This window comes from Protopterus annectens, chromosome 4.part1 (assembly GCF_019279795.1).
Source record: "Protopterus annectens isolate FY-2018-M chromosome 4.part1, PAN1.0, whole genome shotgun sequence".
In the NCBI taxonomy this organism is placed as follows: Eukaryota; Metazoa; Chordata; order Ceratodontiformes; family Protopteridae; genus Protopterus; species Protopterus annectens.
In genome coordinates this window covers 502,219,612-502,234,611 of record NC_056734.1, presented here as the reverse complement: position 1 = coordinate 502,234,611, position 15,000 = coordinate 502,219,612, and the positions used below count along the sequence as shown (strand labels likewise).

At 34.7% G+C, this 15,000-nt stretch overlaps 1 protein-coding gene across 1 annotated transcript in view; it reads right to left on the bottom strand.

The window, feature by feature from the left end:
• The window catches only part of BOK (BCL2 family apoptosis regulator BOK), a 485,461-nt gene that overhangs the window by 1,550 nt on the left and 468,911 nt on the right, over window positions 1-15,000 (bottom strand). The window lies entirely within an intron of this gene.

Sequence of the window (15,000 nt, the reverse complement as noted above, 5' to 3'; positions counted from 1 at the left end):
AAGTGTGCATCTAATACTACTCAACACAGCTAGCACATGTAAGTGCTGCTAACATTCCAAATACTACTCAAATATTAGTCACACTATGAATCGTCAAATTAATACATTTGGGTGCTCCCTCTGTAAATGAAGTTAAAAGAACTTTAATTACTTTGTGGTATCAGGATTTTATTGTCTAAAGAGTTCTCATATTTTGTAGGGGGTTCTAATTGAAGCCTGGTACTTAGGTATGTCAAGACAAATTCCCATCCTGGGTGTATCTTAGCACAGCCCCATGTTAATTTGAAGGAACTGTTTTTTTCAAAGATCTACTGATTGCCACATGTTTTAATGGTAGGCACTGGTACGCTGTTTTACTTGTATTTGCTTGCCACTCCTCTGATTTCAGATGGGAGGAGCCTGTCTCAGCTGTCTTTCTAAAGACTAGCTGATTGGCTGCTGCTTCCTAGATGTTACCTCCTTTGTAAGAAAGTTTTCACAGGCTTTCTTTGGAATGAATGGAGGAAACCATAGAAAGGTATAGTAGTGCCTCACTACACACCACAAACTGTGATGCCAGTACAGGTACCAAATATCAGTGAATAGTATAATAAACAGCAACTTTGGTTAAGTTATATTGATTATGTCTTCATATAATCATAGTGACCTTAATAAAATGCAGAATAATTTTGTAATTATCTGCTAGAGTACTGACTCTTGGGGATTCCTACTTGCACCACACCAACAGCCTGCCTAAACACCATAGCTTTCACCTTCCCCTCTCAGGACCTTGCAGGCTCACTGGCAACAACATCATCTTCAAATCTTTCTTGCTGCAGTTCAAGGAGGAGGTTGAGCAAGCCAGTTCTGTTGTTAGTCAGTTAAGTCAGCCTGAAGTCAGAATTCACAGATAAGTACACCTTGGGAATATTTTTACCTTCTTAATACTGCCTTTACAGTATATGGTTTTATAGACATCAGATTGAAAAGTAAATAATTATATCAAGTGTAGGAAGCAAATGCCACATGACGACTTCCACAGTTGGCATCCTGTTTGCCTGGGTCAGGGGCATGATGTGCCAAATTGTCCCCAATGTGTTTATTTTAATCAGTAGACTATCAAGAATAGGATGGAATCCTTAGAAAAGTACATCACCCCAAAAACCTAGTGCTGGCCTAAGCATGTTATGTTGTCTTTCAGGTTCTGTTCTGACTTTCTCAAGGAAAGGAAACAGGGGAAAGAAAAGTACTTGGAAAAGTTTGTTTGGGAGACTGATTACAATGCTTCAGAGCTGTGATTTTCCTCCCAGGCTCAAGGGTACTGGTGTTGGTGTGGCACATATACAGTCCCCTTATCCAGCACCTTGTTTGGCCAAAGCCTGGCATGACCATGTTCTCATGAGTTGAAACACATCATTGGTTGAGCCTAGAACCACTAGGCTTCAGGTTTTGACTTTTGCATTATTACTTCTGAAGGCAATGATGATATGCCTACAATACTTGTTGAGGAGGAAAGTAATAGACACTGCATTAAGGTCTCAGGTGCCCACCCATACCCTGAGACCTATAGTCCAGACCATAGGCCCAAACACAGACCAAGAACACTGAAGCCTAAATGGTTTTCTTTCAGCTTGCACCAAACACAGGTAATTGAGTCTTATTCCCCTGTCACCCAGTTCTGTACATAGGATGTTTTCAAGCTGGCTGGTGATTTCATGGAATTTATGAAGTTTAGGTAGCCAACAACTGAGAAAGCTTTTACATTTGGCATACCATTTGTTTAAAAACAAAATTAATCTTCTCAATGGGATTTAGACACCTCAGATTCAGAGGTAGAGGAACTGGTCTATGTAAACCAAATTTTACCAGCTCTTTCATGCAATCTGATGATGATGATGAGGACACGTATTCTCAGCCTTATTACTTAAGACTTTTTTCCTTGGAAGAATCCTTCACAGGAGGAAGTCATTCAGCTACCTGTCCCAATTTTTTTTCCAACTTTAGGCTTTCTTGTGAGGCTGACTTGAGCCAAACCTTTGGATAAGGTCCTAGCATCTCACTTGTAGGGAAAGAGGTTAAAAATGCCAAAATAGCTAGGAGCTGAAATCCCTGTGAGCTAGGTCTCTCAGTTTGAAGTCCCAGTTCTAAAGCCTATTAGTGCAGCTGTTCTCTGTCAAACATATGGGTAAAGAGGTTAAAACAGTAGTAAATTGTTAGGAGCAGAAATTTCAGTTATAAAATCTTGGAGCATGATGATTTGTTCATTAACTAGTTTACAGTAATTCTTTAGTCAGTCAGGAAAATATAGTGAGATTAGTTAAGTATTGTTTGTGTGCATCTGTGTGAATCTATCCAACTGTGTTACATTTTTTTACATCTCCTGTGATTGAAACATTGGTGTTTATTGTAACTAGATAGTCAGTATTCTCATGTTTTCTGTTTTATTATTTATTATTAAATATATTTAAGTTTTCATTGTGGCTGGTCTTTTAGAGAATACTTTTAACATCCTAAGAGTACTTATGTTTATTTTAGTGACACTGTGGCCACTCCTGAAAGCCTTGTTGCATTGGTCAAATTCTACCATTTGTATTAGTACTAATTTTACTCAGTATAATTGGGTATGCTTGCAAGAGCTTTAGAGTAGCTGAATGGAGGCAGAATAATTACCTTATAGTCTGGCAGAGGGGGCACAGCTGGTAAATCTATGCCAGCCTTTCTCAGGTGTGTGTGTGTGTGTGTGTGTGTGTGTGTGTGTGTGTGTGTGTGTGTGTGTGTGTGTGTGTGTGTGTGTGTGTATGTGTATGTTTGTGTGTGTGAAGATCAAATATCCAAGTGTGCATGTCAGCTACTTGGAAGAGGGACACAGAACTCCAAAGTGGTTAGTGTGCAGACTTGTTTGGGGCCCAGAGAGAGAGAGTCCAGCCCCAGCTCTGGAGTGTGCTCCCTGTGTGCTCTTAAGGGAAATTGTGCTTGGGGCAGAGAGATGCATCTGGAAATAATGTGTGTATCCATTTTTGTTCCTAGTGGCTGTCCCTGGTGAGGATTAAGATTCCTTGATTACTGGCCTGGAGTAGGGACCCTCGCAGCAAGGACAGGACATACCAACTCCTCTTTTACCTATATTTAACCTAGATCCCCAAAGAAATCTAAACATCACTTTGATAAACTGTCTCTTAAAATATTTTGGTATCATATATACTCCACGTAAGATACTTTCCTCATAAACATGGAATCAGTCAGATCCAGTTTTTAAAGGATAATCTATACTTAGTCCAATTTATTTTGTTTGAAATTTAATTCCCTTTAGCTGTTCATCAGATCCAAATCCTTTATATTTTTCTTTCTTGTAAACTATTATTTATACACAGAATAACATCTTCCATCTTTTTTATGTCATAGGAATAATATCATCTACATAAGAAATAATGATTGGATATTCAACAGCAATATTCTGTATATACTGCACTTTTCTCATCTTTTAATTGGTCCTTCTGACTAGCCAGTTCATTACTATTACAAACAAAATATTACTCATTGGGCATCCTTGTTTTAAACCCCTGTTCATCTCTGTTTCTTCACTAAACCAACCATTTATCAAAATTCCTAATTTACTTTTCCTATATAAACTAAATTTCTGAATTTGTTTACTAAAATGTTATTGTTCCATTATTTTCCATAACATGTCATGATCTATTGTATCAAACACTTTATGTATATCTCCCACCACTAACTTTGCTTTATTATTTTATTTTTTAACATAATTTACCATTTCCCTAACAATCATTAATAGTGCTTGACATCCTTTTCCTTTAATTCCATAAATATTCTCTTCTAATACTATTTTATTCTCTAATCGTATTTGTATTATCTTCATAAATATCTTATAATCAGTATTAAGACAAACAGTCTCCAGTTTTTCATCTCATCTTTCTCTTTTTTTGAACATAAATCTCATAATTCTCCTACAAATTTGTGTATAACAAATACCACCATTTATCCAGTCATTAACCACAAATACTAAGATTTCCTTTTTCATATTCTTATATATTAAATAGCCTATACCATCTGAACCTGCTGAAGAATTAAAATTTACTTTCTTCTCCACCATGTCTAATTCCATTAAGGTAATCTGTTTATCAACATTTTTTATTTATTTCTTCTGTAAAATATACCAATATTTCCTTTTGCCATTGCTTCATATTCTTATATATTAAATAGCCCATACCATCTGAACCTGCTGAAGAATTAAAATTTACCTTCTTTAGCAACATGTCTAAGTCCATTAAGGTAATCTGTTTATCAACATCTTTATTTATTTCTTCTGTAAATTGCTTAACCTTCCATTTATTTTCATGTTTCATTTCTCTTTTCTTTCATCTCTTTAACATACTGTACTACAATATTCATAACATGTTCTTGTTGTTTTTAACTTTCCCATCTTTATTTTTCATTTCTGTGATTATGCCACTTAGTTCTTTTACAATTGTACTTAATTAAATGGAAACACTTCTTCCCCTTTTCCTTGCAAAACATCTTTGTTTACGCAGCAGTTATTTATTTTTTCTTGATTTTTTATATACATCTTCTTCTTTTCTAGAATATACTTTCTCATTTCTCTCTAAACCTTCTGATACCATATTCTGCATTTCCATATATGCTTTTCTATTTTTGTCTTACTCTGTATCTCCATTGTATATAATTATTTTTATATTTCTTTTTAAATGCCATCCACCATTCTGACCAGTTATTGTAAAATTCTCTCATAGTCATATGATCTTTACACAATTCCAATATATTATCTTTTCCTTTTTTGTTCTAGACTTTCTCACTTATTCTTTTAATCACTTTTCCAAGTTTTATATGATCTTTATTTTGTCAGATTTCTATCAATATTGCCATATGATCTGAAAATCCTGTTTCCACTTCTTCTTCTATGAGTATTTCTATGCTTTTAGATACTAAGGAATAATCAATCTCTGTTTTAACATTCCCTCTCCTATATGTACTTATGTTCATATTTCATAATACTAAATGTCCACACTTCATGATTTTCCTCATTTTTATCTAGCCTATTTTTTTATTTTTATTCCTCAAGTCACAATTGAAATATCTTGTTACTATAATATTCATATTTACTTTTACATAATCCAGTATGTCTTGAAGCAACCTTTCTCTCTCTTTATATCTACCACTAATAATCACCCTAATCTAATGTGAGTAAAATCCTATATTGTAATTGTTGTGCTATATAGTACAGCTATCCCTGAACAGGTGTCTCCTCCTAAATTTCATATTATACCTCCTCTCTATAACATTTGTGTTTGTAATCTCTCTTCCTTTGTTAAACCTCTAACATCTTCCAATGCTATTGTGTCTGCTTCACATTTATTACACCATTTTAACACTCTAATTCATATTACTAAACGTTTTATACTATTAACATTAACAAACAAAATTATAAGATTATTTTCTCTATATATGAAATTATGTATTTATAACCATTTCCTTTCTTTTTAAATTTCAAGCCTAAGCCTTGGAATTTTCTTTTTCCAGTATAATTTTTCTTTTTTAACTACCCTTCGATCTATACTTTCCCCATCACCAACCTCTGACCCAGCATATATTTTGCCTTCTTTTCTTTCCTTTTTGTCACTATCTTATTTTTCTATATTATTATTTGTCTTTTCTACAAAATCATTTTGTTGTTTTTCCTGTTGTAGTTGCTCCTTATTTTTTCACCTTCACTTACATTTTCTTCTACACAAACTCTTTCTTTTTCCTCCTTTTTGAATCCATCCACAAATACCCTGTCTGTTTACATTTATAACATTTTATTTCACATTTTTGCATCATGTCCAAACTCCCCACATACAAAACATTTCTTCTTATCACAATTACCTACAAAATGTCCATCTTTCCCAAAAAAAAAAAAAACAAACAAAAAACATATTTTTGGTTGTCCCAAATACTTTATAACTGTTCTTTTCCTTCAATATTAATCATGCTTGGAATATGTACATTTTTTCATTTTCCATTTTAAAAATAACAATACAATCTCATCACCCAGTCCATAATCCCCTTTACAAAAATTCTTTAATACTTTTTTTACAGTTTCTCTTTCTGTCCCTGTTCAAAACTGTTTGTTCTCTTTCTTTTGTGTTTCATGGTAAAAAGTCTTAAGAATATAGTTGTTTCATGGGTGCATGTATTTTTATTTACCATATTCCCCCAAAATTCTCTAGTCCTGTAGCAGTCACAAAAAATGTCACATTATGTCTCTTTTTTTTATCAAAATAAATGCTCTTATCTCTTGTGCTTTTATTCCTAAAGATACAATCATTGTATACCGTATTTCATACCCATCTCTTTTTTCTTCTTTACTCTGCATGCAAACCTTTTTCCCATTTCCTCTGTCTTCCTACTCTCTCTCTCTCTCTTTTCTTCTCTCTTACTGCTTCTGCAAACTTCACCTCATCCTTTTGGATCTTGTCCATAATCTCACCCCAAGATAGATTTTTTCTAGTTTCTAACTTGCTTTGCTCAACCAAGTTCATCAATACGTCATCTCGCAACCCTCCCACCTGGAGGGTTGTAATAACATCCTTTTGTGACCATTCCCCTCCTCTCAAATCCTCAAGTAGACTTTTTTCTGAAATAACTCCTTCATATCCTCCACTATTCCATCCATGATCTCCTCTGTGCTAAACATCTCCTCTGAATCTTTCTGCAATAGTTCCATGGAGTCAGAATTCACCTCAACTCCTGTCTGACTGCCTGCCATGTCATGTACCATGCTTCCAGCTGCCATTGCATCAGAAACAGAATATGCACATGTACATATAAGATGTATGGACCATGGATGCCATAGTGGTGGGGAAGTTCCTCAGTGCCCTGGCCAAATTTCCCCTAGTGAGTATGAATACCACTCTTTGGTCTTCACTGAACAGAGGCCATTGGCCTAATGGGACTAACTCCAACAATGAAGTATAAATGAATGAATGAATAAATTTAGGAAACAAAGGTCGTATGCTTTATTTTTAGATATGGAATATGCTTTTGATAATCTCAACAGAATGAAGCTCTGGGAAATCATGGCACTAAAGATCATATAGAGGTAATTAAGGAATTGTATGACTATTAAAGTCTACTCAAAAATATTTACTTATTGTTTTTTTATGGAAAATGGATCTGACAAGGATGCAGTTTAGCTCAATATCCTTTTTTGTAATTTATGTAGGTGATGTAAGAGAGAGAAATTAAAATCTATTGATGAAAACATAATGAAGATAAAATCAGCATTTCAGTTATAGAGTATGCACATGGTCTGCTTTTATTAACATTATAAATTATTGCAGAGGAATACAGATTGCAAATAAATATAGAGAAAATAAAATAAAAAACACTGTAGTGTGTCAGAGAACCAGTGACCAAACTGCAGAAGTGTGCGAACCAAATACTCCACAATAAAACCACTGGTATATTGATGCTGTAGAAAATGCTGCTAGTCCACAAAGTAAAGCAAAAAAAGTTTATTGTAAGACAATAGAAAGCTGGTAAGCGCTTTCGTCCTCAACAAAAGAACTTCATCAGACTGAAGTGGACTGAAGTGTACTGAAAATTTTGCGGAATTACTATGGTTGTTTTTTTGGACATTTGTCTTTTTTGGAATGGCACTGCTGACCAGTTTCTTGAGTTTTATGAATATGTCTCACATACCACTGATTTTCTAAAATTTACTTACAACATCGACAGTTCCCAACTTAGATTTTTAGATGTAAGCATACAGAGAACAAATCAGGGGTTGAAATCAAAAATTTATAGGAAGGAGACCTTTTCTAACACCTACTTGCATTTTTCTAGTTCTCACCCCCCCCCTTATCAAAAGAAGGCAACTGTCAAGGGTCAGCTAGTAAGAGTTAGCAGGATGACCTCAGATGAGACAGATTTCCAGATAGAATGTGAATTTGTTGCAAGTATGTTTCCAGAAAGAGGTTGCCCCGATGATTTGTTAGAAAGACTGATACAAGAAGTTAAAACAGCAAGGACCACAAGGTTTTTGCCTATCCTGGGGAATTCAACAAAACTTTTTGGCAACACCAACACTAAAAACAATTCTCCAGTAGATATAAAGCACTACAATTTAGCTTTGACTATTACTTTCAACGGCGAAACCAACATAGTTAAAAATATTATTAATGACGAGTGGAATAGGTTTCCAGTTTTTCAGATTTGAATCTGAACTTTGAAGAACCTTTAAAAGTAGTATTTAAAAAAGGACGTAACATTAAGAACATACTTGAGGGTGGAAAACAGGTCACACATCTCTCAAACAAGTTGGGTACACATAAATGTGGAAGTTGTCATTATTGTGTCAATATTAATGAAGGTGAGAAAATATATTTGAAAAGTAGAGGAAAATTATCACCACTAAAGGATTTGTAAATTGCAATACTTGTGGTTTGGTATACATGGTGACCTGTGAGGCATGTGATTCCTTTTATATAGGGAAAACCAAGAGAAGGTTGAGACAAATGGTGTATGAGCACCTATATGACGTAAGGAAGGAAAACACTAACAACACTTTGTTTAAACATACTTTAACATGTAAATCTGCAAAATTCCTATTCTTCGTCATAGAGGTATTATCCCCTGATCCCAGGGGTGGTCCTTGGGAGGCCTCTTTAGAATACAGAGAGCTATTTTGGAAATTAATGCTTGAGGGTAGCAGTCACCCAGGTTTAAATGAAATGATCTCTCTAAAACCTGTATTAAAATTGAAATCAGCCAAGTTATAACCACTCACCCATATATCAGTTGTACTTATATCTATACATTTTTTATATATATTTTTTATACGCATTTTAATATTTTTCATACATAAATTTTTACATGTTTTTCAAACATTTTGCACACAGGTACATTTTTTATGTATTAATTAAAATGTTTTTTAGAGCATACAATATTTATATACATTTTTTACTATGTATTCCTGCCTGTAAAGTTTTTGTTTCACCACTAGATAGTGATATTGTTTCTTTAATTTTGTTAATAAATCTGCAATTTCAACAACAAAGATGTTAATTGAATGTATTAACATTTTAATTAATTAGGAGACACCACTGGTAGATTCTAATAACATCTGACTTATAAATTTAGCACAGTGAGCACTGTTTAGCTTTTCTGATGAAGTGCATGTCGACGAAAACGCGCTGAGAACTGTAGCAGCATTATTGTTTTTGTTTCTGTACTGTGAGGTTTGTTCATGGAGTGAAAATAAACATCTCTTGCTGATCTGCTGTGCCTGTCTTTTGAGTTTACCAGTGTGAGTTTGGGCACATTGACCACTTATTTTTATTTACTAGATTTGTAACATATTCCAGCACAGCTAGCTGGAATTGTGTAAAGAATCATATGTCATTTGTATATCAAACTGATTTGTACAGATGCTTGTATTGAAAAATGTATTTGTAAAGTTGCTTGCTTTAAAAATGTACCAACAGTGGGTCCTGACTGCATTGTAACTGATTAAATATATATATTGTAACAGAGAATACTGGAAGAAAAGAGGTTAAGCTCAGCTCCGGTTAACTTTGAAAAATAGTAAGAAATTAAATTACATAATTTAGGCCATAGAGATTGTATTTTACAGTTCAAATTGTAGCCATAGACAAAATGTCTGTCAAAACAAGTACTAGGAAGCCTTCTGTATTATCTTTAGCAGTGAAATAATTGCTATTCTGGAAGGGTAGAAGTTTGAAACTGTTTTATGACTTCCAGAAGTTGCAACAGATCTGAGCAAAACTCCATGTGTGTATATTACTGACACATATGGCTAAGTCCTGGCAGCTTCTAGCAATGAGTATAGCATGGGAACGAGAAGTCAGATGACCAGATGTATGTGATGCCATTCTGTAATCGAGGACAAAAATGATGTTTTAATACCAGATGAGAGAGAAGTCTCAGTCTCAGAGCAGTCTGTGTTTGGAGCCTGACAAAGAAGAACCCCTCACCTACTTCATCTTGCCTTGCTCTAATAAGTGAACCAGAGAATGGTAATTATTTAAATCAGTCAGGAAACATAGTGAGATTAGTTAAGTGCTGTTTTTCTGTATCTGTGTGAATCTATTCATATTTGTTATTTTAACATTTCCTGGGACTGAAACTTTGGTGTTTATTAATTAGATATTTAGTATTTTCATGTTCTTTCATTATTTTTTATTAAATATATTTAAAATTGTCATTGTGGCTGGTCTTAGAATATTTTAATCAATGAGAGTACTATATGTATTTGGTGACACACTGTGGCCACTCCTAAAAGCCTTACTGTATTGGCCAAACACTGTTATTTTTATTGATATTAATTTCACTAAGTATAATTGGGTACCCTTGTAACAGCCTTAGAGTAGCTGGCTTTGGATTGTCTGGTGGCAGTAACTACCTTATAGTCTGGGCAGAAGGGGGAATAACCCAGGTGTGTGTGTGTGTGTGTGTGTGTGTGTGTGTGTGTGTGTGTGTGTGTGTGTGTGTGTGTGTGTGTGTGTCAGCTGTTTGGAGCAGGGACACAAAGCACTGGTTTTACAGAGAGGGTGGTGGAGGACTTGACTTGGACACTTGGCTGAGGACTCAACCCTACAGCTGTGCCAGTGAGGATCTGGAGAGAGAGAAAGAGAAACCAGCCCCCAGACTGAGTGTATTCCCTGTGTACTCTTAAGGGAAATTGTGCTTGATGCAGACAGCTGCATCTGGAAATGCTGAGCGTATCCATTTTTGTTCCAAGTGAATGTCCCTCTCCAGTGCCAGTGGTGATGATTCAGGCTACTTGATTATTGGCCCAGAGTGGGGATGACACATAAACACAGATGTCTAATATATTTATATGAGATAACTGGATAAGCTAAGATAAATAATAGAAATTTACCTTCAATATACATTAAAAACAAAACTGAAAACTATAATATAACAAGTTGGAAAAAAACTTAGAGGTATTCTTTTTCTCAGAATGTTTAGACACTGCCAGGAAGGATAGATTAAAGAAAACAAAAATGAAACGTGAAATTATGTTTACTACTAGAGATATGCTGTTAGATATTTTCATTAGTATCATGCAGAATATATGCTGGGAAAATATGGTAATATAGGTTTCCTAAATGTTGTATAAATAATACGAAGGCTGACTGATAAAATTTCATTTAAGATAATTACAGTGACACTTGTAATGCTTAAGCTTGAGTACTCACTACTTTGTAGCTAATTGATTTTATTTGTAACAACAAATTGTTGAAACTGTAAAGAAATTCTGCCTCTGACTAATGTCCTCACCAAGGCTAATGATAGTTATGTTCTTCATGAGATATTACTGTCACCATATATGACAACACTTATTTTATCAGCTGGGCAAATACAGTTCATTTGTCACGGAATTTAATATGTAATGTACTGGGAGGCTGTTTGTTTTTCTCTGCAGGTGGTCTTTGTCTGTCTTTTCCTAAAGGCATATGTTATCTGGAACAGGCTTTTAGCATTTCTCTACAGTTTATTTTGGTCTCCATTTTAACTTTGATATGTTGCACATAATTATGAGACCAGACTCAGTGTAGAGGTGATGTGGTACTAAATTAACATTAAGAATTTAAACAGTGAACTAGCTCTCTTGGTATAAAATTTTGCAAATGTTTAGGGGTTTAATGCTGTTGTTGGACCATACCCTATTCTAAAACATGTACATTGTTAAACTTCATGAAATTGGTAGTGCTTCAGTCTTTGATGATTGCCAGGATTCATCTCTTCAGCATTACCTAGACTTGAGCGTTCTGCAGTTATTATGGAATTACGAGTATTAGTATAATATTAAGATATCCTTAGAGAGTATTCATTACTCTGCTTGTTCCAGTATTACTGGAAACATTGAAGTGTCCTTGTTCCACATTGCTCTAGTTTTTGTTTGCATGTGTTGATATTTTACAATTGTATATCTTTTAGTATAAACAATACTGTAGTTTCTGGATTTGGCACTTTCAGTAATAAATACTGCTTTTCAAGTATAATATCTGGATTTCTTGTTTCTGATTTCTTAACAATTAGTTTGCAATGGTTCGATCTGATTGTATTATTTATTTATTTATTTGCTTTTGTTTACCAGGAAAGTCTATCTGGGAACTGAAATGCCCACTTTCAGTGGGGGCCTGGAGAGAAAAGCTCCAAAACAAGGATAGAAAGAAAAGAAAAAGAACAATAAACATTATTTATGAAGTATTTCAGAGCAGTCAACAAATATTATTTACAAAGGATATCAGATTAAGGAAATACATGTTTTCAAGATATTGTGAGTAGAATCAAAAATACTATGTTAATATATTTGTATAGTATCCGTAATGGATAGAGTTAGGATTGCATACTTCAGACTGTAAGTGTGGTACAGTTACATAGTTTATTAGTTCCCAGGTGATACCTTGGGCAGATTTAAATTGTTGCAGGTTATATATCGGGATGGCACAGTGGTGCAGAGGTATCGTTGTTGCCTCACAGCAAGAGGTTCTATGGTTCAATTCTTGGCTGGAATGCCCTCTGTGAGGAGTCTACATGTCCTAACCTGCATTTGTGTGGGTTTTTCCAGGTACTCCAGTTTCCTCCCATGTTACAAAGACATGCCTCTGGAGCTTTTCTCCCTGGGCCTCCTCTGAAAATTGGCTTTGTTCCAAGTTGTACTTTCCCGGTAAACAAATGTTAAATAAATAAATAAAATGTAAAACCCTGAAGTGGTTTGGAAGTTTATTTTATGCCTTGGAGACAGTGAAAGAGAACAGAGTTACCATAATAATTGTTAGATTTCTTAGCTGAGATATGCTGAAGATCTTGGGGTTCTGTTTGGTACATGCCACTGGATATTTGACAGTGAGCATGTTTTTAATGGATGGTGATGCATTTTGTGTACTGTGTGGCTTGGAAAGGGTGATGTATTGAGGAAGTGCAAACCAGATGAGAGTACTGAACACAACACCATGCAGTGATAGGAGTGGTTTGAGAGGCTGCAGATGAATTGCTAATTTTGTTGTAGGTACTTTCTAGTTTGTCTTTGGTAGAAGAGTTTTGATTTGTGAATATTGTTGAGGCATATACAAAGGTAGGAAGGAGAAGGGAGGTGGCAGCTATTTCTTACTATGATCACTTAGCAGGTGCTTTGCTCTATAAACAGAGCCTAGTTTGCAGTGTGCCTTTTTCACTGCACCAATGTGCAGATCAAATTTTAACTTATCAATGATAACTCCTAGTAATTTTGTGTTGGTGACATGTTGTGTTGTTTGAGGATATAATATTAAGGTCAGTGTTGTTTTGATTTATGTTTTTAGGAAGGAATAGGATTAGCTTGGTTTTGTTGGGGTTTAATACCAATTGATATTTATTTAGCCAGTTTTCTATGGAGGTGAAAGTTTTGCATGTGTTTGTTTCTAAGGTGGGAAGATTTGGGGCTGAAAAAACTAAAGCTGAGTTGTCAGCATAATGTATTATGGTGGTGAGTTTTGATTCCTTGTGTATGTCATTAATGAAGGTATTGAAAAGTATTGTTCCGAATATGGAGCCTTGGGGGGACTCCTGTAGTGATCAGAACGAATGTGGAGCGGGAGTCATTTCATTTTACTGACTGGTTCTGACTGTTATGGTAGCTGCTAGCCTTTCAATATTCAGTATATTTTTAGGTTATCATGACAATGCTTAATTACTATTTATGTTGGGTAGACTAATCAGGCCAGTTTGCTGGCACAATTATTCCTTGAGGATACTGGAGCCTGTATAATCAAAAGAACATTTCATAATCAGAGCTGCATGCACCAAGTAATAAGCATAATGTTTATTATTTTGCTAATAAAAAATTAAACTGAAGTATATGCATTTATGTTAAGCACTCTTATAACATTATACTGACAGGTTATTCAAGTTAAATCTAAAACATATGTGTTGTAATTAACACTCTGGTAAGGAAATACATTAAATGTTCTTTGTGGATAAGGGGAATTTTATTAGGCTGAAAACTGTGTTGTAACTGATAAGTTCAATTCTCCTATCATCAAAAGGGAATTATACCAAGGTAACATTGTGCATGTCCAAACTTTTCTCATTTCTTGCATCACAAACCTACAGCAATTTGTTAAAGCTCTCATAAAGCACAGTATTTTGTGAATTGTATTCTTATAAATATGGCCTGCAATTGCATAGACCCAAGACCCATTCCTTTAACACCAAAAACAAATAATAACACTGTCATGTTTAAAATAACGGGATGTATTACTAATATAATTCTTTTAAGTTGATCTGTCAAACGCACTTATTTTATCTGAAACAAACTGGGTAAAATTTTTAATAACTATGATTTATCAATAAATATTCAGATAGTGTTATAGTATCAGATATGATTGTATTAATAAGTGTATGGAATGGAAGTCATCATTTCATGAGGACCAGTAGTGCAGCTCTGACGGGTGAACTGCTGATTTAATGATGTCAGTACAACCTTTCCCAAGATGCAGTAACCTCAGTGGTGATTACATTTGGGTGATGCCACTATAGAACAAAAACTGTCATTTTACATATTTTGCTTCACAATGGGCCTAATTCCAAAAAAATGCTTTCAGTACAAGCGACCACTTACACTGACAGCAGGTCTTTTGGAAACAGGGCAGACTTTCAATGAGAGCACCTTTTTAGAATCTGTCCCTGTGTTTTAAATCACAAAGATGGCCTTTGTACGACCAGCCTATTTCCATACGCATTATTAATGATATCCCTCTATGGAACAATTGCAATAGGAAAGAAAGGAATCAGAAATCTATATGGTGGAATTATAAATTAAGCAAAGAAAAAAAAAAGAAACCATCAAAACTCTAAAAATATCCTGCTATTAAAAACCCTTCAAACCTGAAAATAATAATGTAAAGATCATTAAGTGAATACAAAGGAAACTTTGGAGAACAGGGTAGAAGACAGATCTGTATCTATCCATAGCCATATGGATATTTCCTTTGT